This window comes from Pseudopipra pipra, chromosome 1, assembly GCF_036250125.1.
Source record: "Pseudopipra pipra isolate bDixPip1 chromosome 1, bDixPip1.hap1, whole genome shotgun sequence".
Classification (NCBI taxonomy): domain Eukaryota; kingdom Metazoa; phylum Chordata; class Aves; order Passeriformes; family Pipridae; genus Pseudopipra; species Pseudopipra pipra.
In genome coordinates, this window is record NC_087549.1 from 67,805,518 (window position 1) to 67,832,115 (window position 26,598).

General features: G+C 38.4%; 1 long non-coding RNA gene across 3 annotated transcripts in view; it reads right to left on the reverse strand.

Moving 5' to 3' along the window:
- The window catches only part of LOC135416857 (uncharacterized), a 101,137-nt gene that overhangs the window by 58,550 nt on the left and 15,989 nt on the right, over positions 1 to 26,598 (reverse strand). For all 3 annotated transcript variants that reach the window (XR_010431783.1, XR_010431785.1, XR_010431782.1), the window contains exon 2: positions 23,060 to 23,143. This is a non-coding gene — a long non-coding RNA (uncharacterized LOC135416857). The remainder of the gene's footprint in view (positions 1 to 23,059; positions 23,144 to 26,598) is intronic.

Below are 26,598 nucleotides of genomic sequence, written 5' to 3' on the forward strand. Positions count from 1 at the left end.
CCAAACTTATGAATTTAAAAGGGGCATCGCTGAGAACAGTTTCTGCTAATAAAGCTCAGTACCAAATATCCACATAAAACAACCCTTTGAAATGGTTCGAAGAGTTAAATTGAAATTCACTTGTGAATCCAAGCGGATAGTCACAGGACAGCATGTTTTTCTACTGCTTGCTCAACTTAGGTAATAAATTAATGCTAATGAAAATATTCAGAGCTGTTGTTGAATTTCTTATGAGCACAGTATTTCCTTGTATGTGTTCTTTTCCTTGTGGACTTACAATTCATTCCCAACTGAAACATTTTGAAAAGCAGAGCTTGAAAATCCCTTTATATATGTGAATGTGTATATATATATATATATATATTTATATAAAAATGTCAATCCAGTACAGTATATTGCTGTGCATTACAATAAAGATCAGCACTATGGAGCCAGGTATACAAGACAAGATTATTGCTATCTCTGTTCAAAATATCTTTGGCAGATTTATTGGTTTTTTGTCCCTGACCCTCCATATATTACTTTTATGCTGTCACTACTTTGCTTGGTACTTTTGCTTCTCCAAACAAACTCAAAGAAGCAGGAGAGGAAATGAAGTGTACTTAGCTGCTATTTTTACGAAGATGACCGACTGCCTGTACAGGCACTCTGATGATAAGTACTCACATTAACAGAACTTAGCAAACTACATAAGCTGTTTGCTCAAACTTCAGTTCAAAAGATTTTAATTTTTTTTAAGCTTTCCTATATACTTCAAATAAAACTCATAGCTATCAGCTTTGTTCATTTCCAGATTTATCTTCCATGGAATAAAGTACAGTTCAACTAATCACAGCTCAGATTAGACAAAGGACAAAGCTATGAATTAAAAGGTCTGGTCTTTCCATATAAGGGTATCAAAAGGAATGCCATCAGTATTTTTGACAATAACATGGCTCTTAAGGTTGTCTAATGACAAGTGCAACAACAGTTTTCAGCCATTAGTCTGAAGCTTGAAGAATCCCCAAATCTTTTTCTGGATATATTCTGAGATTTTTGCTAAGAATTATACAGTTTATCTAGAAATTAGTTATTTCCAGCCACCTGCCTTTCTTATCTCAGCCGCATAGTAAAAAAACCCCAACCATTTTCATATTCAGTGTGAAAAAAAAATCATGCCAAGCTCCATCTGTCTTACCAATTCCCTAAACTGTGCCTATATAGGCACTAAAAGGAAATCAAAACAGAGTACTAGAATCTTGGGACCCAGAATTAATCTGCTTTTTACAGAAAAATTATGTTCAGATAAAGCTAAATGATTCACTCTATCCCATTTCCACAGCAAGGAAATTCAAGGTTAGAGCTGAAATTGCATCCTTAAAAATTTGCTGATGCCCTGTGGAAAAAGCATGAAAATCATTTGAGTTAGAGAAGATTCCAATTAATTATTCTGTGTTTCCTTCTCTTGTGTCTCCTTGTTTTTGTTCACTGAAGGCATTTCTGAGAAGTTGGTCTGAGCCCACAAGCCTCTGTGGAAGGGTTTCATTGTCTGCTCTGTGCAACATCTCAAATAATAAGCAGGATGCATTAACACGGCAACCTGCTCTATACAGCGCATCCTTTTACCTGTTTTATGCTACCAACAAGGGTAAGTTGATTATGGACAAATGGGAAACCTGCTCATTCCTTGGGATCCATTTCCCTATTCTGACAGTGCAATCATCTTTCACTCCATGGCTGTAAACTTTGAGTCATGATGAATACTGATGGAAAGGAGGGAGAGATTTGCAAATCACCTCTTGCCTGGTATTTCACTCCCCTCTCTCTCCTATTGTGAGAGGAAGCTGGAAGCTGCAGTGAATAATCATTGAAATTTTGCCTCTCAGCTAAACTGGCCAGCGTAATCTTCATAGTGAGCCATTTGAGAACAATCAGTGGTGATATCATTAGCCAGACAGTCATTACTTCTGTGGTTTGCATAATGAGCAAGAATAGATGTAATGTGCTCATGTGACCTCAGAGGTGTCCAAGGGGTCCTTCTCTGGGGCAAGGAGATTCCATTCCAGACCTGGCCATCAAATCAAGCCTATAAACTGGAGGTCTGACAGGAATTCTGACTTCCACCACCAAACCCACACTTAAAATTTGTTGGTGTGGCTGGACCCAAAATGGGAAGGGAGTTATTTTCCAGTTCCAGAAACACATCACAGGAATACTGAAGACACAGAATGTGAATTTGAACTCAAGATGGAGTGATTTGTCCTCATCTTCAAGCCATTAAAAACTAGCACTTTCCTTTGGATCTGGACACTGCCTTCTCTGCCCACTACTATTATTAGCTAAGGGAGAAATTTCTTGCCACTGTTAGAATCAATTTTCTTTCTCAGCCCCCACTCTTTGTTACAATTTCTAAGTTTGTGACAAATACCCTTTAGTTTATCTAATTAAGTTTCACATCTGTTCCACACCAGTTCATCTTTTTCTTTAGTGAGGGCACTTTTGCTGGGGCACACTAAAAGTTGCAGTCATTTTATAGAAAAATAAATGTGGGTATGTGTTACAATTTACCTAACTACTTCCAATTAATTTGCTGTTTGAGGTGACACTGTACTAATTACACATCAGTACATTAATGCAGCTGCAGGCTGTAATCATTTCCCTTTGAACAGTGCACACTTCCAGCAAAGTCCTCAAGAACTGTTTTGGAATACAAGAAAACAATAATCAATTCTCTTATTGCTGCTACTTCAATATAGAGCAAAGATCTGGCTAACTTTATTTTTTAAGATCAATCTATATTTATTAGTAGTAAAACAATTTTGACAAACTCTGCCCTTGCATGAACACAAACCCTTGTGGTACTCAATAAGTACATATCACCTCAGGCAGAATTTGGCCCTCGGTAACCTTAAGCTCCCCGTAAACCTCATCTTCTTCAGATTAGCATCCACAGTGGGATTTCCCTCATTCTAGACTCCAAAGCCAATAACCATACAACCTAGGACAAGGCCTCTGTGGGACATTGTGGTTCTGTTTTGACATGGTCATGCACAAGCATTTATCAGTGGTGATTGTTAAAACTTTAACTAGCATAACTTGAGAGAGCAAAAGAAAGGAATTTACTTTTAAACATGAAAAGCTTTGTATGATATTTTCTGAATTAAAGACTGTGATTTAAAATAATCCTGTAAATTGAAAATCTATATCTGATGTGGCTGAAGGGGGACTTCTAGACCTAACTGTCTTAAATATAGATTTTAAATCAATATGAGTAGTTTGGGAGCATTACCGTTCAAGGATTTTGTGCCATTGCTGTTAAAGCATTATTAATTCATGCTCTTATCTTTCTCATTTCACAAAGTGCACGGGGGTTTTTTCTGCAAGTCTATTAATGTAGGAACTATAATCCATCTTTTTCTATTTTGCTTTGGTATTGTCTCCCCAGATCAAAGTTAGATTATAACACAGAGTGAATTTCATAAATTATTTTGAATGATTTTAGAGAAAAAAAAAAAGAAAGGAGAAAAAAATGCAGGTTAAAGTCAGAAGCACATCACATATCACACAATTTACCTATAAGCAGTCAAGATTGCTTGAAATACTCTGCTAAAACTCAGCAATAAAAAGTTTGTTTAATTTCTAAAGATGGCAGATGTCATAAAAAAAGAGGTTGATGCAAAAATAAAGCCTCCAGAGTCTGGCAGTTCTGTTTGGATGTCAATAAAAGATAATGTAACCTGTCAAATTTGCAAGCATGTATTATCCAACCATCATATTGTACCTTCACCACTCAAGCATTACCTTCCAAGAAACATCCGCATCTGCCTGATTATCTTAAAGTAATTCTGATGAAGAGAGCAGGTTGCAAATTAAAAGTGTCTTTCTCTTACTAGTTTTCTCTCTCTCCTCTCTTCTCACTCTTTAATCCTCCATTTTTTACAGTTCAGATAATTTTTTCTTGAAAGGTTAAGGAGCTAGCAATTATTTCAATGGCTCTTGCAGCTTTAGGGTAAGTGTCTCATATGGTCTTTATTTTAAGGAGCTTCCCTTAATTCTTCACACTCAATATCTCTGGTTGAACACTGAGATTACTCCAGAGTTGTGGAGTTGTGTATCTTGGAGATACCGAGCTTTGTTCCTACTAGAGCATAGAAACCATGGTGTGGAAATGGCCTGCAGTTGCCATGGACGGGTTGTCATTTTTCACACTCCATTGAGCTGGGGTTGCACCACCAGACAAAATTCTAAAGGCTAGTGGTTTTTTGTTTTATGCTGATTTAGATATATTACCTTTTGGGAAATATTTTTTTTTTTTTATTTCTATATCCATTATGAATTTTCCAAACATTTTAATTTGCCTTCTATTAGTCAACCTCCACTTTCTTTTACCATCAGTTCATACATTGTGACTTTGCAAAGTTTTGGAGGTTGTTTGACTTTTTCCAGTGTGTATGTTCAGTTCTGGAAAGAGGTCACAAAAAAGCACACCATCTCAACAAATCGAGCATTTATTTTGAGGCTTCTGCTGACAGTCCTCATCACTGAACTGTGAAAGTTTGCATCATATCCCCATGATATCTCTTCACATTGTTATGCTTGATGGATTCAATCACCTCGACCACTGTGTTTCTGGAGAATCTGTCCAAATTCTGCATCAACCTCCAAAGAAAGTCTGAAAATTAAATTCTTGCTTGTTGCTTGTTTTCCAGCTGTACGGTAAACATGCATAAAGTGCATGAATTAATCAACATCACAGCTATTTCAGGAGCCCAGAAGGATGGAGCATTGGGTCAAGGTGAAAATGATTGTGCTAGTGATTCTTGGCCATCAGTATTTAGCAAACCCACCCCTGTGAAAGCATTTCCTCCTTAGGCAGAGCTAGTTTATGCTGTAAGAGGGCTGCAGTTCATTATCTAGCTTGGTAGCACAGAGAAAATCCGTCTCCACAGACAAAATCAAAACTGAGTCAGGCATTAATTCCTAAACAAAAAGTGTGTCTTTCCTAAATGAGAGTGGAAGCTGGCCCAGAACTTCCACTCAACACAGACGAAAACCTGCAAAACTGCCACTTTCACTGCAGGACTGGCATCAGTTTGGGAGAAAGGCCACCGACAGAAGCTCTGCCTTGTCAGGCAGTGCTGTCCTCCCATGGCCTTGCTCTACACAGCCATCTGTCCTCCCTGGGCAGCCACCAGCACGTGCCTGCTGCTGCGCATCCACATCCTCCAACGGGGATGCTGCGATTCGGACGGTTCAGGCTCCTTTGCCTCCCTGGTCCTGCAGGGTGAGGACGCACAAGGAGACTGTCACTGTCATTACAACAGGCCTTCATTTTTTTTCCACTTCTCATTCAGTTGTGATTCAAGCTGTCCTTCTCCCATAGAAATGCCCTTGTGTAACAGCACACGATGCTTGTGTAACAGCATCCACATCCTGCTCCTGTGCACTTAACACCGTCTTTTCACTGCTTTCTGGGTACCAATTTGCAAAGCAGAGCTAGGCAGTCAGTTACTAAAACCACCCTAATTTATTAAATGAAATAGCACCAAGGGAAGATGTGGCTATACACATGGACTGATACAAAAGTTTCATCTAGTGGTACCCTTAATGGATATAGTGACCCTCAGACCAATGTCTCCATGGGATGGAGACGTGACATTGAATATTGCTTCCTGGAGAACTGAGCAGTTATTGCATGCATTTTATGTCTGGGACCCCTGCTGTACAGTCACATGGAAATTGTGGGGCAGAATCAACAATTCAAATAAGATTTTAAAGGTGTGACTGAACAAGCATCTGCTAATGTATGTAAAAATGCTTGGCAGGCTTAAAGCTGGTTCCCAGAGGGCACCAGAAAATAGGGTTGGACACTGGTGTGCCACACTGGCATACAGAAAACAAGCCTCCCATATGCCATCAGCCACATGCAACACTTGCCATGTAGTTCCTCCCAGCCAGCCTATGGATCCAAAATGCAAATACAGCTTGTAAACTTCAATTTTGCAGAAACTGATTTCCACATTCACTGTTAAGCCCCTGTCGGTGTTGTCTGTGGTATGTAACTGTAACATGGTTTCATGAAGAATGGAACTGACGATAGATTTAGAGATGCCCTAAATTTGCCACTGTACAGGAGGTTCTGTTCACTGCTACTTCCTTCTAGTACTAAGAACTGACTATTGCTTCCAGAATTACATACTCTATATGAAAAAATTGTTCCCGCAGCACGACTGACAGAAATTTGAAATTAAATAATAATAACGTACAGACCATTTGCTGTCTAATGTATGTGTGGGATTGAATAGCACTTTGCAATACATTCCCTTCTTGCTAAATTACTCTAACTTCAAACTGAACTAAAGTACTTAGTTGCCACTACACCACTGAACTTTGATATCTGGATCCATTCCAAAAGTTGGGACTGTAGTTGATTTTTCTTGTGGAAATTCATGAATAAGGGAAGAAGACAGAATTTATTAAAAAAAAAAAAGGCAGCTTATTCCATTCTCTAAGTTCTGCTTCCTTCACCAATCTGGCAAGGGTGATTAGGATGTGAAACACGTATCAGGTGGAAACATCCCACCCAGGTGGGGGATGGCAGCGTATGCGTTCCCAGTCTCTTCTTCCCCAGTAGTAGTACAGCTACAACTCTGACTGAAGCTGTGTGTTTAGCTAGGCACAGTCAATACACTCAAGAACAACACCCCTGCTGGTAACTTTTGCAAAACCACATAGGCTGAATTGTGTGGGAACACGCCAAATTATGACACATACAAAATTATACCAAATTATTACACTATACAAATATTACACCTAGAATCCTACCCACAGGGCACATGTTAGCTCTAGCTTAGTTGCTGCTTAGGCAAGTTAGGTTGTAGCTATGGCTGTACTGAGCCAGGTGCTCAGGCATAGCCATTTACTAAAGCATCTACGCTACAGTTGACTACAGAATTTGCTATCAAATGGGTCACACTGAACCACATTGGTGAAGGAACAAAGTCAGTAAGAAACTGCAGACACCATGTCTGGTACCTGTCTGCTCTGCGCAGACCTCCTGCTTTATTGCATTTGCTTGTGAAGGATGTAGGCAGATGAAACCAGCCTGATGAAACCAGATACCAGAGAATCATCCTACTGTATTCTCTGTGTCTTTGATTACTCTTTAATTCAGGGAAAATTTTGTGCAAAGTCCTTCTGACTGAAAAAGCATATATATGTCCATTCCAATTCTTAAGAACATAAAAGAACATAAAAGACTAAGCTACCACCCTGTCCATAGATGCCCTTCTGTTACCCGGCCCCCATGGAGAACAAATGCTTTCACTTAGGGAAGGAATAACATGCAAGGGATTTTTTGAAGTTCAGACTATTGAAGTACAGTTTTTGAGCACTTCATATACTTCAATGACTATTCTTGCAGCTAACTGCAAAAGAAGAACAGATGCACAAAAATAGTAAGTAACTAGTCTGAGGTCACACAGACCATGGCTACAGTGTCTGGCAGGGACAGGATCAAAGCTTAAATATTCTCAAAACTAAACATGTCCTCTGTTCAGGGGTGAGCCTGAAAGCACATTAGCTGGTACAGATGAGAAATGCCCTCCAGGGCATGTGCCCTAGCAAGATCAGCACAGTAGTGTACGGCTTTCACAGCCTGCTCACACACTCCGTCCACTGCCTGCCTCCAAGGCAGCCGCATCAAGGAGGTGAAGAGGAGGCAAAGGATGTCATCCTTGCACCCACTCCAGAGACAACCCTTTCAAAGGGCTGTAGATAGCTCTAAGACACCGAACTTGAATATGATTTAATGCTTTCCCCACTTCCCCAGGGTCAAAGGTGCTTTAGGAAAACTGCAGATTTTGGGCAAGTTTAGGGGCATCATCTTCAACATGGAACAGATAACAGAACAGAAGGTTCCCAAAGATAGCTGCGGGAGTGAAAATGAGGAAAGAGAAACAGAAAACAAAGGAATTAAGCATCTGTATATTCCTTACAGGAATCATTCAGTAGTATAGCCTTCGGTTGCTACAGGTGCACTAGCTCTTCTGCAATGTCGTTCATACAAAACTGCACATAAAAAGTACTTTGGTCAGAGTTTGTATTTAATTAAAATGATTTGGACTGATCAGCAACATGCATTTACACAGAATGCACGTGCCATCTGGGTAACATGTCTCTAAGTATATCTAGATTAGAGCTTGTGGTTCAATTTTAATTTAACTGTCTATAAATTAATTTAAATACAATAAATGGTGACCAGAGCATGCTAAGGATGCTTGTTTCTCCTCAGCTGGACAGCTCCAGAGGAGAGGCTGTCCAGTGAAAGCAAACACAGAGTTGGATGCCAAGGGACAGCAGAGAAGTTTTTGGTGGGACATGACATAAACTTGGAGCTCTGAACAGATGAGAGGTCAGAGCTGGAGAAGGTTTACAACTATGCATATATTAAAGACAGTGAGAGTCACTGGTAGTTTTCAGTGAGATGTTTGCAGCAGTCTGGACTGTGTGAGAAGTGGCACAAGGCGATCAGCGCAGGTTGTGGGTACATATGATACATGAGGGGAATGTGATGCTGCAAGCTGATCCTTGTGATAGAGCTGGTGGTGAACTATACTGGTTCAGTTTTTTTCCAGCACTCCAGCGCACCAGGGCTAAAATCTACCAGGCACCAACCTCCTGTGAGCTGCAACGGAAGAACATGTGCTTAAATTATCTTTGAGGATTTGTTTATCAAATGGTAATACTGCCGTCATCTGTGAATCCACACAGGGAATTCTTCATCTCCAGCTTGGGAAATACTGCTTAAAAGAGGTGGGAGAAGATGGAGGTCTGGGAAATTTGTAAAAGAATATATTTGTATACACAACAAAAAAAAATTACAATAAAGGGAATACTAGTATTCAGTAAATGAGGACTTGTATTTCTCCTTAAGAGGCCACAGACAGGTAAAATTAGCCCCTGTAGCTGTTTGAGTATTCAGACAGACAGATTAACTTTGTAGTTCCACATAAAAGAATGCAGGTAAAGGAGAAATTAACTGTTGAATAAAAACCTCTTCTGTACCTTCTGAGGTTCAAATGTTCAAAAATTTTTCCTCCTGTAAATACTGTTTTTGTAGCTCAAACCTATGCAAAATAGAACAGCAATCTCCATCACTCAAAAATACGTTCATTTATAAAACATATACAGAAACATGCTCTACAACAAATCTCTGTGTCTTGTTATAAGCAAAGAGGCATCAAAATCCATAATAACTGCATTTATAAGAGAAAGATCAATATGGCATCTGGTATTTCAAAGGCAGAAAATGATTCCATTAAATTTCTACAGGTAGAAAATGCACTGAACAAAATATCTAAAACTCATAGTGGGTTTTAGTCTCTCACTCTGTACCACTGGATAAATCACAGGGAAACCATCACAAAATTCTCTGCAAAAGATGCACTAGGACCTGCTTCACCCTCTTCTGATTCAAACAACAGCTCTCCAAGAGAAGATTGTGGCTCAAGATGTTACTGACATCCTCCAACTCGCGTCTTATCAGAGCACCTGTGTTGTCATTGGGATGTGGTGGTAAGGGTAAAACCTTAAGGTTTGGGGTTTTTTTGCCCTGAGTGCCACTGTTCCAATGTTGTGTGTGTGTGTGTGTGTGTGTGTGTGTGTAACTAATTTACTTGTGCTACAGGAAAAACAATAAAAGAGAGAAATGCTCTGATTTTGATTCCCATTTTAGATACATAAAAGGGAAACCTAAGAATGACTACAGTACATTAGACCAAAGGTCTGTCCACTCCAGCAGAGCATCGTTGTTTTTACAGAATTGACATTAAGAGATCTCTGAACACAGTTTTTGCTCCTGGAACTATTGACAATCTCTTATTCTGGTGTCTTGACTAAAAAAACTCCACAAAGCATGGCCATAAATGGATGGTTATTGAATCATAAGAACAGTACAATCATATGTGAAACTTGCTAATAATCTCTCTGCCTTTAATGATTTTAGCTCAGGACCTTATTTCTCTGAATGTAGGCTTCAAGTATTTTGTAATGCTCAGTGGATTTATTTTCATGAGCTTCAGTCATCCCTTATAAATTTTTAGAATCTACCATATTCACTCTCTACAACTACTTGAAAGGAGGTCGTAGCCAGGTGGGGGTTGATCTCTTTTCCCAGGCAACTATCAGCAAGACAAGAGGGCATGGTCTCAAGTTGTGCCAGGGGAGGTTTAGGTTAGATATTAGAAAGAATTTCTTTACAGAGAGGGTGGTCAGACATTGGAATGGGCTGCCCAGGGAAGTATTGAATTCTCCATCCCTGGAGATTTTTAAAAAGAGACTGGATGTGGCACTTAGTGCCATGGTCTGGTAACTGCAGCGGTAGTGGATCAAGGGTTGGACTTGATGATCTCGAAGGTCCCTTCCAACCCAGCTGATTCTATGATTCTATGATTTTATATCCTTTGACAAGGACTTTCACAAGTGGGAAGAACAGTATGAGACAGCCCTAGCCAGTGGGAAGTTATGGTGTCAGCCCACTGGCTGTCAATGTTGCCATGTACTCTGCTGGTAACTCACAAATGGAGCTACAGAGGAAAATAGTTTTGAAGTGTGATGATGGAGTAGGTGTTGATGGATATTTGTAGAGGGTAGTCCCTCAACATGAGAGACATCAGAGGAGAAAGCATGAAAGTGGCTCTTTGCAAACCTTAGGTGGCCTGTAGGCAGGACCAACTTATTGGATTACCTGCAGGGAAATGGTACCCATGGCAGTCTCAGCACTTCCCAGAAGGGTTCTGTGAATACAGCACTGAAGAGGAGCTCTGGAGGAGCAATATAGAGTCAGGCTCTACTTCAAATACAAGACAAGACAGATACCACTAAGCCAGAAAGAAGTCTAGAAAGTTGTATCTTTGTTCTTTAACCTTTATATAAGTGATCAATCAAAGAGTTCTTTCATTTCTGCAAGATGTGAAATAATTCACAGAGGAGGCTAGACCAAAGCATCAGCTCCCTTTTTCCCCTTGAAACCTGAGCAAAGGCCCATTTCACTGCAATAAACTGACCTTTTTTACAGTCAAATACAAATATGGCTATTCATGACACCTGTAAATGGTTTTGTCTTAGCATAATCCTCAGTGCTGAAGACAGTGACATTAAATCAAGCAAGAGACTGGATTTTTAGATGCATCTGAGACAAAAACATAGCAACTGGTATGGGGCCTTAGAAATTTGTACATTGGTATCAATTAATACTAGTCATTAACCTGGGAGCCACAAGGGCTTATGGTGTCTGAAGGCCTCCACTGGTTGCTAATAAATCCAGGCTTTTATACAAGGAACAGAGCAGTTATGGATAAAAGCAGTAGGATGGATGTGACAACCAGCAATTTTAACTTATCACCTTGGAGCTTTATTTTTGAAAGCTTTTACTTCCCACTGATTGCAGGCTTCCAATTTTGTGTTGTCATGTAATAAATTACAAAAATTATCTTTTTTTTTTTTTTGGCATAGTGCTTCATAGACAAAGTGTCTAAAAAGCTTCTTTTTTTTAATGAAATGAGTTAAGTATTGCTGCCATGGTGATTATAAGAACAAATCAGCACCAAACAGTTGCCTAGAAATCTAGATACAAACTCAAAATTTTCAGTAGCCAAGGGATTTGGTTTGAGTCCTTTCTAACTGGAGGCTTTTACTGTGTACATGAAGGGCATGGGGGTGGAAAACTGGAGCAGAGAGGTCATATCGAAAAGCAAATCTTTAACCCTTTTCCTGAAAGGAGAGGACTATCCAACTTACTAACATGTCTGAAGGAGATCTGAAGGATATCACTCCCATTAGGGAGGCGAGCCTCCTCCTCTCAGCAGGGGTGTGAAGGAGAAGGCATCATCATCCCTGAGGTGGCTGTAAGGGTGGCACCACCGTGCCAATCATTTAAAAGCTGTCCTGCTTGACCAGGAACTTCCCCATTTAGCACTAACGTAGTCTCGGCTCTTGCTTTTATTAACATTCACTGTTACACTTACTGCTCACTGAATTCATATTCTAGATAAGTATTCTAGACCAAAAGGTCTACTTGTCTACTTTACTGACATTGCATATGCTTGATCATAAACATCATAAAAAGTCAGTAATGGATGCAAAGAGAAATTGTGAAGCTGGTAAAAATGTTTGCAATATTTAATTAATTATCTCTTATGTATCACCCATAACAAAGGGCAAAGATGCTGTGGGTTAAATAGACTCCGAAAAGCACAAAGCCATAAAAAAATGCCTTACTCAAACCTCCAACTTTTCTAGAGCAAATACAAAACTAGCAATAGGTTGGTAAGCACCTGACTATAAGGCAAAGTCTTTGCGTCAGAAAAAGGTACTGAGATCAAAGATAGAAAGTTTCTGCCAATAATGTCTCCATGGCTGGCTTGAGAATGGAGTCTAGGGACTGACAGCTAAACAGATCTCTTCCAGGGATATGAAGGTGATCAATTCAAACTGCTCTGTTCCCTATTATGTACGGCATTTAAGATAGGTCACATTTTACAGTCAGTGACATTAAACTATTTCATAGTGATCCATGTGCTATAAGTTATATTATTTAGAATATTTTAATCACCTAAAGTTCAGGGACCTCAAAGCACATATTAATTAATGCTTATTTTAATTAGCTCTGCCTCAGAGAGAGGAAGAAGACAAAACTGTGCAGCCTTATTAGCATGACAGTCCAGATCCATAATTAAACCCAGAATACACAACATAATAAACATCAGAACTTAAAGGAGTAGAAGGTTGGTCACTACCACGGCAGCCTCTCACTCCTATATATTCTTTTTCCTTAACATTTTATTTCTTTCCTCCCCAAGTCTTCCTGTGAATCGCAGTTTCCATAAGGGAAAAGGCAAAAGATTTCTGCACCTCATGGGCCAAACTCAGCTCTGTTCTTGCAGTAAAAGCATCATCCTCTGTGGAATTATTCTATATTCCATTCTACTTGAAGGAATATACTATTATTAAGAGGAAAAATCTTTTTGTGTCTTCACAAGCAGCTTCTTTCTCTATTTAGCTACCAGCCATGTGGATCTGTCTGCAGACATAGAAACCTCTGCTTTGCTGCCTTCCAGCATTCTGCCTCTTTCCCTGACCAAGAATCGCTGAAGATGCTTTATTTTAAATTTCACAGCTGCTGGCTTCTGAAAGGAAAAAAAATGGGTTCTTTATATTTTCTGACTCTTCATAATAAATTAACTGTATTGGGTGGGTCGGTGTGCAAAGGTCATACAGCCAGTCAGTGGTAAAGCATCAGTACAACACTCAATAGGGCCAGTCTCTAGCACCCTACCCTTGTCTGCCAAATGACCAAGCTAGGAAATTCCAATCACTTATTCAAGCATCTTCCTGTGTACATTAGAGACACTTAAACAAAACTCCAGTAAACTGAGATGCTGATTCATGAAAGCCAGTAACAGTTCTCCTATTGACTTCAAGGTATTTAGGATACGATTTTAAGAGCTTAATAAAGATACTGGAAAAAAATTACCTAACTCTGTACTGGTACTATCATATAGCATTAGTTTTCAACCTTTTTTTTGCTCCCAGCTCCTTGAAATTTACTCAGTAGACTTGATTTTCTTAGCAAAGTTCTATAGACACCCTAAGAGTGGTTCTCACACTCTCAGATAGGTATGGGTCATGCACTGAAAACATCTACTAAGGGGAAGGAAAGGACATTCATATAAAAAATACCCAAAACCTTACCAGTAACTAACTATAGGAAAGTTTTGCATTCTCTTTCTTATTTCCTACTAATTACCATTTTCTTCAACTCTAAATTGCAATAAATTCCCCCAATTTCACTCCCCCTGCTCCATTCCATAGAATTTCTCCAAATAAATAATGAAATTGAGTAGTTTAGCTTGCAGAAATTGCTATTACTTTATCAATGCCTGAGCCAACAAAAGCATTTTTCATGCACCTGCATAAAAGAGAAGGAACTGAATAGCTTTTAAGAAATGTGCTACATTTTAATATGTCCTGGTGACATACAGAAGCATATCTATAATTCTGAAAGGAGTTAAGATAGAAGAATGGGTGGAGAGGGAAATTTTCTACACTCATGCTTCTTCACAATGAATTTACTGATGTTAGAACAAACGGTCGTGCCTTGATCCAGAAACAATTCTTTGCCAATAAATTTTGCATCAAATCCTAAATCATCATTTTAGTGATTTCTTAAATGCAAACCAGTGTTAATGTTTCAGTATCTTTTACTCTTAAATGCAATATTTCACTTTACTATTTCTTCATTTGCATTTGCTATTATTTTGATTTACTGTATTATAATTTATTTTGCAATTGTAACTAATTTTGTTATATATTTAAAGTGTTTTATTAATTCTGATAGTTTTGCTAACACAACACAACAGCATATTTAGTGAATTATATCAGGTTTCCTTCTACTCCGCAGCATCAAGCAACTATAGAGACATTAATGTATGTCTAAATTAAACCAAAGCAGCAAGTGAGTTTAGACTGGTCTAACCTTCCCCAAAGTTTTAGAGGAGCTCATTAATGTTACTCTGCAAAGCACCTATAGTCTTAATAGGGAGCCATTATGTGCTATTGGTTTGATACTTTCTTGCCAAGCTCCCAGTGCCTCGCAAGCAATTGACTTTTCATGAGCTACTCTCGCTGACAATTTTCATCATCACAATTCTTAACTTTGTCTCCTCTCATAAAGTAAAGCTTCCTGAAATTCTTCTTATATTTTCCATGTTTATTAGAAGAACCAAGAAGAAAGGGGGGAAACAACAGGTCAGGGTGTCATTACTCGTTTATATCAATGAATGATGCTTTGCTCCATAAATAACCCACCAAACCCATAGTGTGTGGTACAGGTGTTAGCTTGTCACAGTTTAGCCTCATATGGATATAGCCAATATATTCTTGAACATTTGGGGATTGGGAGAACATTTGCTTGTCATTTGAAGCTGAAAATAACAAAAATCTACCAAAAATTTAGGAAAACTGTTTACAATGAAAAAATACACAGTTACATTAGTGCTTGAGTAGCTGAACTCCAGCCTTAGGACTCAGCTGGAGACAAAATCTCTTCTCAGAATGCCTTGAATTTGGACAGATGCAAAACTAAACAGGTTCTTAGAGACATCTTTAAATAGAGCATAACAGAGTGTTCAGTTTACTGGAGTAAATGCTACAGACAAACTTCATTGAACACCTACTTCATTTTTACACCCAGCTTCTGCTTTCTCCTTAATGCATATCCATCTACAAATCCTGAAAGTCTAGTGAAGATTTTAGAGAGAAAACAAAACAAACGGGTTTAATAATCTCTGAAGAGCATTTGCAGAAACTCTTGGATATCAGATTAGAATCTTTTAAGCCAAAAAAGGGCAGGTGGATGAACACGAAGACTGATTTTCCACAGAAAGCTAATACTCATTTTCGAAACATAGCAAAAAATAATGTAATTATTTTTCCCCTCTGTCCCCAGCTTCTTTCTTCTTTTTAACCCTCAAGGAACTAACTTTTTTATTAAGCGTGAACCCAAGTGCATTGGGGTAACTTAATTTCAAAAAATTAAGCTGTTCAGCTATTCTTTTTAGAGCTCCAGTTGTAAAAAATTATTAATTAACTATTAAACATTTAACCATTAAATACACTTCCTGCATGTGTGCCTGCTAAAATGCAAAATGCTGGACCCATTTTTTTTTGGCTTTCTACATTCAGGTGGCAGAGGCAGAAGTGGAAACCAGATGGAACACAGCAGATGGGTATTCTGCTGCTGCAAAAAAGTCTCTGGAGCTGTAAAAGGTAATGCGGTCCAGCTTCTGAAAACTATACTTCAGGCAAGATGACTAACTACTAGAATAATCACAAAATCAGCAACATAAAGGAAAATATAACTTCCTGCAATAAAATGAGAAAAGCATGCAAAGATAGAGTCAAACTGGGAGGTTGACTTTGCAACCCCTTGTGGTAATGAGTGACAATCAAGATTACAAAGAAGAGGTTCATGCCTGAAAGGTGGCCTGCTTCTTTCAAGTATTGCAGTTGATCTAATAAAAGATAATATCTCCTCTAAAACCTTGCCTCTCTTAGATTTTTAATCCATTCTGAATAGAAAAACTATTGCTATTTCATTTTTCATTTGGAGATTTTAAAGAGCTTTACAAAGAGGTTTACAGGTACCACTGAGATTCTTGATGTATAAAGTATAATGGACTACCTTGATGTTTTGATACTTTACAATCCATATCCTGACTTGGATACTGATGTGCTACCAGCTAATGCATGGGGACAGTCAGGTGCCTCAGTACAGGACGTATGGAAGGTCAATCTGAAGAAGCTGGAAGAGTGGTGCTGCTGGAGATGGAGATGCCCTCCTCTTTTCCCCATCCTCCCCAACATAGGTGTTATTCTGAACTGCAGCTGGCACTTCTGTAATTCATAGTTATGAACCATCTCCTGAAGATGGATACTTAAGCCATCCCTTACTCACGAAATACAGATAAGATGTCTACAACGTTCTTGGAGCTCTCACATGGAATCCCAAATTCCAGTTTCAAATCCTTCAAATATCTGAAAATGTTTGGCTCCTTCTTCTTTATCCCTTGGTACAATTCATTCTCCTCCTGCCTCCTCCCTCGACTCCACCCCCCCCCCAGTCCAAAGAACATTTAATCATGTCATAGAAATTGGAACTGCTTGACCCAAGGGAAGGATAATTTTGACTCCATGTCCCATCACTCTTTCTCAAAGCTTACTCTTATAGCCTGCTATTTAAGGTGCTTCTCCTGTGAGGCAGAAAATACAAACTCATATCTACCCAGGCAGAGGTGGAATTTGAAGTGGGATCTCCCAAGTACTGGATGAATGCCACTAGAGCTGACTGAGGGTGTCATCATGCTCAAAGAATATTTGTAACACTGAGTCTTGCAAGTGAGCCATCCATTTCTAAGTTTGAAATCCCGACAGGTCTGCGGTGCAAGGCCTGATGCAATGCTCAGAGCCTCAAGGCTGGAGACATAGTGGGCGTGTAGAGGAGCAAGATAAAAGGCACATCAGGAACCTTTTAACATTAGATGCTTAGACTACACTTGATATTCAGAGAAAAGTGGTTCTGCCCATTTGTGATTGCAAAGACCCATATATTTTCTTATCTTGGAAATAAATAACTTCACATTTTCAGAATGTCCAAGCACCACCAGCTTCCAAATCTAGAGCACAGAGCAGCACGATACGAACAGAAGAGAAATCTACCACACATTAATTCAAGCTTTGTAAATTAATAGCTAAACTGCTCAATAAGATCCTGGATCCTGGAATGGTGAAGAAATCTAGTGATGGCATGAAGGTGTGCAAGGAGAAAGAATATGCAGACAAAGCTCTGCATACCTTCCAAGCTGTCTCAGTTAAGCACTGGTTTTTTTAGATGGCAGTTTCACATGTGCACCTTACCTGTGCAGCTAAGCAGAGCTGGGCATGAACTCGTCTGAATCCATTCCCATTCAAACTGCAGACATAAACCCTGTGAACACCATGAATTCTACCCTGAACTTTGCACAATCTCTCTCTATAAGTAATTTTACATTCAAACTAAAGGAGGCTTTTAATATCCTTTGCCAGACAGCTACCGAAATTTCATGGGTGTATTAGATGGACCCTTTAACTAATTATTGTGCCTTTACTACCCTTGGTGCTTTCTACATTTGCCGACCTCAGATTACACTTACATACCTCTCTTCACATGATTTCAGACTGAGTATGACTTTCCTTCCATATCCATTCTCATTTAACTCTGATCTGTCCCTTTTTTGAAATTCTGAGCTGGTTTTCATAAAAATCTTATCTACAATCAAAGCTCTGTTTCTCTGCAATGCTTTCGGATATGGTCTTATCTCATGCTATTATTAAAAACGGAAAGCTCTTTTATACAGGTATATTTTTGACCTCTGCTCTTCTCTATTTCGAACAAAACCTGCAGCAGCATGGCCAAGAATAGAAGCAGCATCATTCAGCTCCCAATTCTATACTTTAACCACTAGATGATGCCTCCTGTGAGTATATAAAATTTCATTTAAATGCAAAATCTGATTATATTTGCTTACACTTAAAATGTGTTGATATTATTTTTTATATCCTGCCTCTTCTTGACCTTCCTTGTCCTCCAGGGCTTAGCAGATTTTCCAGGTCCATTACAACAGTGGAAGAAGGTTTATGTGCCTAGTTGTCACTCAGCCTGTGTGTGAAAGATCCCCATCAAACAGCTAGGGATAATTACTACACCATAGTCAGCCCTGTTTGAACAAAGGACTCCATGACTGTGTGAACAACACTTCTGATAAGGTAGATATTTTAGGAAACAAGCAGAAACATTTCGAGGATATTACCACTAGACAGGCATTTGTATTACCCAAGAGTTCAGCACTTTAAATATGTGAGAAAATGTCAAAAAGCCGTTTTTTGCAGTCACATGTATAAATTGGGACCCATTCCTCTTAAACAGAGGACACTATATTTGTATAAAATAGTGTAAAGACGGTGTCAATCTCAGACCATTACCAGTACAGCTGAAAATAAACAACACTGTGGCTCTGTAGGTAAAGTTACCAGGTAAGTGGATAAAGAGTTGTTGTTAGTATATTGTGCTCTGCCAAGAAATTAAGAAATAAGTAGAAATTAATAAAAGGTTCAATAAAAGAGGTTATACTGTGCATCAATCTATTGCAAAAGCTTTTAATAGTAAAACTATGACTTATTTGTGGCTATGGGACCTACTTGTGGCTATGGCTTATTTCTGACTGTATGTTATGAAGTTGTTTTCCGAGTGCAGAGGGAAGGTAAAATAAACATTTTATTTTCTACAAAAGCTTGGGTTCTATTTAAAAATCTTGTCAACCAGAAATGGGGAGGAGTGTCTGAGTAAGAGCAAACATAAAATGACTCATTATCTTCTGATAAAACAAGGCACAACAGACAATGTATTTATCCAGCAGTATGATCATATGTTCACATTATTTTGATCAGGGATAGCATTAGCCAGCTAAGCTCCACATTTGAACAGCACTTTAGCATCCAGCTTTTCATTGGGTCAGCAAACAGTCGCAGTGAACTAAGTACTCACTGCACTGAAAGGTGGTCAAAATTGAAATTTCTGTTCTGCAGGAAACCCTGACACTTCAAAATTTGATTATGCTCTAAATCAGAAAGAATGTCACTCCTTCAGAATTTCCCATTAAACAGACGTGTTGAAGAAAAGATATTCAGGAATCTAAACCAAAAGCATTTTGGTAATCACAAAACAATTTATTTTTATATAATTGAATGGTTAAAGTTTGATATAGTTAGAATCTTTGCATCAATTGTATCTAAATGCTGTCTGAACCATTTTAGATTACATTTTTATGTCATCATAGTAACATAGTTAACATTAATATATAATGTAAAAGGCAGGACAAAATAAAGAATGGGAATTACTAAACAAGAAGATTTTTACAAAACTGAAATAATTATGTTGGACAGTTCTCTGTGGATATCTGCACTGTATCTAAAATCTTAAAATAAGACTATCCTTCATTCACTGTTAAAAAACCAGAAAAATCCTCCCTCTCCCTGCCCCAAAATTACTCAGTTGAAAAACGTGATTAGGTCTGGCCTCTCTGAAGTGACTGGGAGTTCTGGTATTGACATCAATTCAGTCAGAACTTTATTTGCTGATTTCAGACGGACTACCTGTGTACTTGAAAACATGCAAACATGAGTCCTGTATTGATCTGGAACCTTAATAACAAAATTTCAAAGAAAATGATCCCATCTAAATCTCAGCTGAGAGGATAGAGCAAGACTCCTAAACATAATGCATAAACTCTCAAAAAAGCAAAAGCATTGTCTAGCCAGATTCTGAGTCCATTTTCTATTAATTTACATCATCTGGAACAACAGCAAAAATAGATTATTTCAAAATTAGTTTGACCAGTCCACCAATTTTAAAGTATTTTCAACCACAGGAAAATACTGACACTATTTTTATCATACACTTAGAAAAAAATCATTACTGTTACTGCATTATTAAAATCTGCATACCTATAAATAAGGTAGTGATTTCCAACATTAAGCAGACATTGTTCTCAGCAGTCAATATAATAAAACTAAACCATGTAGTAAGATAAACAAAAAAAGAATTCACCCAATGTGGGCCAATATGCCTCAGGCACATTTATTATATGCACATCTGCCTACAGAGCAGATTGCTATCATCTAGTGTTATCAAAAGGCTCTATGTATTTCTCAGGAAACAAGCACACACACTTTCAATAAATCATGGTGCTAAATATATGTTCCTCTGTCGGTAAGACATTGCCTTCCATTTTGGTTATGCCTGAGAGAGAATGTTTCTTTTTTTTTTTTGTGAGTTCAGATAAAAAAAAAGAGTAGATTCTCCTCTTCCTTCCTGCCTAATCCCTTGATCTTGTGCTTTATTGCAGACTTGAAAAGCCTTGTGGGGCCCTTTTGTCATGGAACAGGCAGGGCTTCATTGCCAAGCCCATCCACACTGCCCACCACTTTTCTGATGGTACCTGGGAGACAAATTCTTTTGGATGTCCACTGGCCTGAATATAAACATGAAGCTCCTTACACCATTTTAGATGTATGATCTTAAACAGATCTTACATCATTTTAGGCCAATACAGTCTGAAGGGACATCCCCACTGCTGCAAATCATAAAAGACTAACAACCACCTCCATCTACCTCCAAAACTATCAGCCAGTGCAAAGTAAAGGTGTCTTAATTTCCAACAATAGAGAAGTATATTTAAAATAAAGTAGAAAACAATACTTCAAGCACGAATCACGCAACAGAATAGACTGCAAAACTGCATTGAAATTTTCAGAATGCTCACTTAAAGGCTCCTTGTTTTCTTTAAATAAATATTTATTTTTGGTGCATTAACTCAGCATTTTTGTATCAGTAGGTGGAATGCATACTCTAATCTAAACTTCATAAGAGTATAAGCTGGAGCTTTGCAAATACTTTCACCCAAACAGATGACTGTATTTAATACTGCAGTATAACCTTGCCTAGTTTCTCAAATAAATTTGCAAAGGGAGTGGATTACTCTGAGGATAATTAATGTGATAGGGAGGTGGGGTTTTTTTCTCTTGATGTCATTATTTGAAACTGTCTAAATTAAATTGCTACATTAAGTAACCTGGGGCACTAAATGGAATTTGAACCCTACTCCCTAGGTACAGCAATTTAGCAGCAAACAAACTTATGTCACAAAGCAGACTATTCAAGCATAAGAAAGTACCTCTGTCAACCCTGGGCAAAGAGTGACTTACTTATATTCCCAGTGGAAATACACCACAGAGATGGAAACTGAACAGGGATCTCCCAAGTACCAAGGCTTTCAATACAAGTCCCAGCTATGACAGTGGAAGAACCTGCACTGACCCCACTGGATCTATATTAGAACTATGGCAGCCAGATACAAGACAAAACAGAGATGGGGAACAAGGAAGCATCCACTGAAATGCTAGGTTAATGGCCAACTGTCTGTGTTGGCAGATATGATGTACCATTTTGACAATGCAAGTCCACTGAGGTTCTCTAATCTCCATTAAGTATTGCAGAACATTGTCAGAGAATTTCTGCGTTTTAAATGTACAAAGAAATATTAAATACCTTGCTCTATCAATGCATATTTTTACCTATGTTTATTAATTATCTCTATGAACAACAAAAGCAAATAAGGTGTTTAACAGTGATGAGAATTAATGGCCTGGTAGAATGTGTAAAAGTTTCACTAAAAACTTGTAGCTAGTAGCCAGAGGTCAACATTACCACAGGCATAAAACTAGAGAAACATCCATAAAAGGATGATTCCAGACCAATTAAGGTTCAGCAAACATTCAGCATCTGTGGGTTCCTTATGGTCTTTATTAAGCCAGAATGAAAGGGTTATCCTCATAATTCTGTATTCTTTTTTCTTTTTTTCCTTTATGTTTAAAATCCTTCACTGCATTTAATCACTTTTGGTGTCTTTCCTTCTTCTTTGCAGCAATTTTGCCTGAGCACTCCTGGGAGTAGTGTTGCATTACAGATTCATCAATGATTTGCTGCTTACTCTACATTATCCCACAAGTGCTGAGGCAAACAGTTCTTCACCAGGATCAAATGATGTTCTATATTCGCCCACAGTTTAAAATCTTGTTAATGTTGACACTTCTGACGAAAGCCTGACAGTGACACTGGAATGAGTGCAACCTGCAGGCTTTGGTGACTGCCAAATAAACAGGTACCCAGGGCACAAAGGTTTTTCTACATCCTCTATATGCCCACAGGGGCATCATCAATTTAGGCAATATCTTTTCCAGAAACAAGGTCAAATAGAACAGCTAACACACCCTGTCTGTAGGTGATGTTGCTGATGGGTGACAGGGTGACTATTTGCTATGTTGCTAAACCAGTGTGTCTGAGAAAGAGTTTTGCTCTAAAGTCAATTAACTTTAATGGAAAGACTCCAAATTACTTCAATGATCTCTGGACCAAGCTCAATAAGAACTAATTAGGTCTCCATTCCAAAGGTTAGTTGTCAGAATTATTTATGGCTTTTTGTTTGTTTGTTTTTAATATTGGACAAGAGGGTCTTTTTTAATTATTTAGAGGAACTGACATCACTTCGAAAGTCATAAATTGCAAATACAAGTGCCAGTATTTAAAAATTTAATTTGAGGTTATCAGACAAGTAGAAAAATTTTACACACTGTGCAAACACAATCCACTTCATGGGGACAAAGGCAATAAAAACTACAGTTAGTGACACCTGTAATTTAGTTCTGTCGTATTTACTACACTCCACAGCCTTACTAAACCTTTCATATGTTCTACAAGAATACAACTAAGTTTCCTGACTATAGCTTCCAGTTCTGACAACAAAACCTAGGATCTAGTCCAGAGATGGACTTTTCAGAACTCATTTCACTCATTGTGCATAAAACTCCTAACACAGAAGATTATACAAGAGAGAACATACTCGAAGAAAGAGAGGGATACAGGTACCTTATGTAGAAGTGATACCACAGCAAATGGCTGAGCAGTCTCAGTACTATCTATGATTTATTTATTCTGTCAGCAGATCATCACCTGCAAATCAAATTAAGAAATGCTCAAAATCCGAAAGTCACCAATTAAACCAGAGTGAATTATATGATGTCATTTATCTCACAATCTTCCTCCTATTTTTTCTTCCTTTCTTTTCCTGGAAACTTAAAGTTCAAAGTACAATAAACATAATATAATCAAATTGCACTTACAACATACAAGACAGGAAATAGAGATGTAGTTCTTCACTGCGAATTGGTCAGACAACAAAATTATTTAATTTGGAGTGTAGTCTTCAAAAAAAAGACCTAAGATCAGCTTTTGGATACTAGAGTCCAATTCTCTCTGGCACTAACAAAATGTCAAGTCATTTTCTAGCAAAACATGGGTCTGCACCTTTGCTGAGCTCTGAAAACCCAGTTATAGGAGAGGAGAGCCTGTCTTTGTGGTATAATGGAGAGGATGAAAGACATAGCTCACACCCTCACATGGTGCATACAAAGGCAGAGAGCCAAAAAGCTCTTCCTGTGGGCAGAGACAGCCCTTCTTTCTCTCCGATAGGGACTAACTCCCCTGAAAGGGAGTAAAGGAGGAGGGTTGCTCTCCTCTCCTCCATCTCCTGTTCACCAAAGTGAAGTGAATTCTGGCACAGAGATTTTCCACAGGCTGCCCCCACCTGCCCCTTTGCCAGAGACCTTGTCAGCTGAAACATGTACCTGCTCCATACCCGCTCCAAGCCCCAGGTCGCTCACTGTCTTAAAGCAGATGACACACCAGGGTACAAATAGAATGCACTGAAGGTCACCTGATGGAAGTCAGGGTGGACACAAGTATATGCACACACTCATCACTTGCTCTGTGTTTGGACACAAATCCCTGGCAAACAGGTTTGGTCTGAAGTGTTGGTCTGCAGGGCTAGGTTGCAGTTAATAGTCTCTTGCAGAGCTTTAGGTCAACTGCAGTTTTTAGGAGCAGTGACACTTGAGCTGAAGACAATGAAGACGTGGGCAAACAGACTTTCTGAAAAGCAGTTTCTCAACAGTCATAAAATCACAGAACCATAGAATGGCTTGGATTGGAAGGGACCTTAAAGATCATGTAGTTCCAACCCCCCTGCCGTGGACAGGGACACCTTCCATTAGATCAGGTTGCTCAGAGCTCCATCCAACCTGGCCTTGAACACTTCCAGGGATGGGGCATTCACAGCTTCTCTGGGCAAAGTCTTGTAGCTGCACTGAGTAACAGTTACCAAGATTTCTAAGAAATAGACAGACAGTAAAAAATATTTTGTATTAATATGAAGAAAAATTGGAAGAGCTTAGATGGACTAGATGCTTGTGCCAACCCCAGCCTAAAGTCTTAATTACGATGTGTAAGCATCTTTTCAACTTGTGCTAAAAATAATAAAAGAACTGGCATAAATTTATGGCCAGTCAATCTGAAAGATCCATAATGTGGAAGTTTTTAACAAGCTGCTGTCCAACATTTTTGACATGTTTTAAAACAAGCCATCCTGATCAGCCCTGTAGAGGGTAATGCTTCTAAGCTTAATGACTCTCCAAAGAGGAGGAGGCATAAAGATTTAGCAACTCAGTAGACACGACTTCACAGACCTCTGCAGCCAGCTTGGAAATGACAAATGATTTGTTAATAGAGAAGCTTTCTTTTTGTATTATTTTTTGCCAATGAAGTGAAAACAGAGCATTGATTAAGCAATCTAAGCCGAGAACATTCTATCCAAACTGGAGAGCTTTCAAACCAGCTGCTGGTTTCAAGGCTTTGAAATACAACTCCTGCTTGTTGCTCGATGCTTAAAGATACCTATCCTGGAGCCACAGACAGTGATTGATGCCAAGCTGACACAGATGTACTTTAGCTGTGTGGGCCATGCCATTTGCACAACACTTGTGTAAAAAAATGCTTTCTGTCTCAAATGCTCCAAACTAAGAGAAAGGATTAATAGAGACATCAACAAAAAAGTTCTCTGTACAAATAGAGTATGACTGAAGAATACCAATAGCCCAACATGTTCTTAACTCACCATCACCCTTCTCTGCCACCTGTCAGAAGAAATCATTTGTACAAAAATTCAGATGGAGCCTTTCACTCACAACACTATGTTTCTGCATAGAATTTTACAGAAGTCACCCTACATATTCAACTGTTAATAAGAACTAGGTGTCCGGAGGGAATTAAAAATATTTGTGCGATTTTTCCCCTTGCAGAAAAGAATTAAATTTTCCACGGGAGTGTTAAATACAAGCTTCTGGCCCTCACAGATGTTAAAGTTTGAGTGATTCATATTCTCATTCCCTTGTGTAGCTACATTATTAGACTGTATTTCCCTCAATTCATCAGAGAACACACTATGTCCATAATCATAAAGCAGAGATAGTGGCATGTCATGGAAGACTAGGTCCAAACAGGAAAACAAGCCCCTAAGCAGAACAGGAACAAGAAGTATCTAAATTGTAATACTCAGAAGGCATTATGGAGCCTTTTTAAAATTAAAAAATGTATGATTTTGTCGTTGACCATTTTGGGATTTTTTATTAAAAAAAACCTGCAAAAGGAACATGCCTTTCACTACAAATATTTTAACACACCAATTTTAACACACTGTTGCAATGAGAAATTTTCACCTTAATCAGGTCAGTTTGTTTGGATGACTGCTGAGTAAATAGCTATGCCATGCTATCTGTATTGCAGCTCTTGCTCCAGAGATAAGAAAAATCAACACAGACATATAAGCCAAGTAAAAAATATGCTTTATTTCTAACAAATAAGCATTACAAGAAATGGTATGTTTATTCAACTAGTGATCTCTACATTTTACACATCCAAAAATTAAACCAGTTATTTTTGTCTCTCTGAATTTTAAATCAACACACATCACTCTAAAAGGCTGTTAACAAAGGGATTGTCCTTCATGTAGCAAAATTGCTTTCCTGAAAAGTTCATGGAAGAGTACAAATCCTAAGGCTAAGATCCCGTTTTCTGAAAATTTTGCTCAGAAAACCAGCACATATACTAGAAGGGGCAGATTTCCATTACTGTGTTTTAACATCCCCATTTAATCTATTATCTCCACATTCTTGATGGAAAAATTTCCAATTGTTTGAATACCTTTTTCTTCCCTGAAAAAAAACCCCAAACAATCAGAAAAAGGGAACAGAAATATGTGTTGACTGTTTCAGAACAGAGACTGGGGGAAAAAACGCTATCAGTGATAAAATTATTAGTACTTTTTGTTGTTGTTAAAATGAATTACTGAGCACAAGATTTGTCGGGTGAGTAAAAGTAAAGTTGGGTGAGCCTTCTTGTAGTGCTCTCTGCAACATCATGCTGGTATCTGAAATTCCATTCATAGTTTTAGTACCATCTTGATCAGATTTTCCTTAAAATTCCTTAACATTATGCAAGCACCTTGATAAGATTTGTTGCTCTTCGTTTTGCAAATCATAAAATCATAGAATGATTCATAGAATCATAGAATG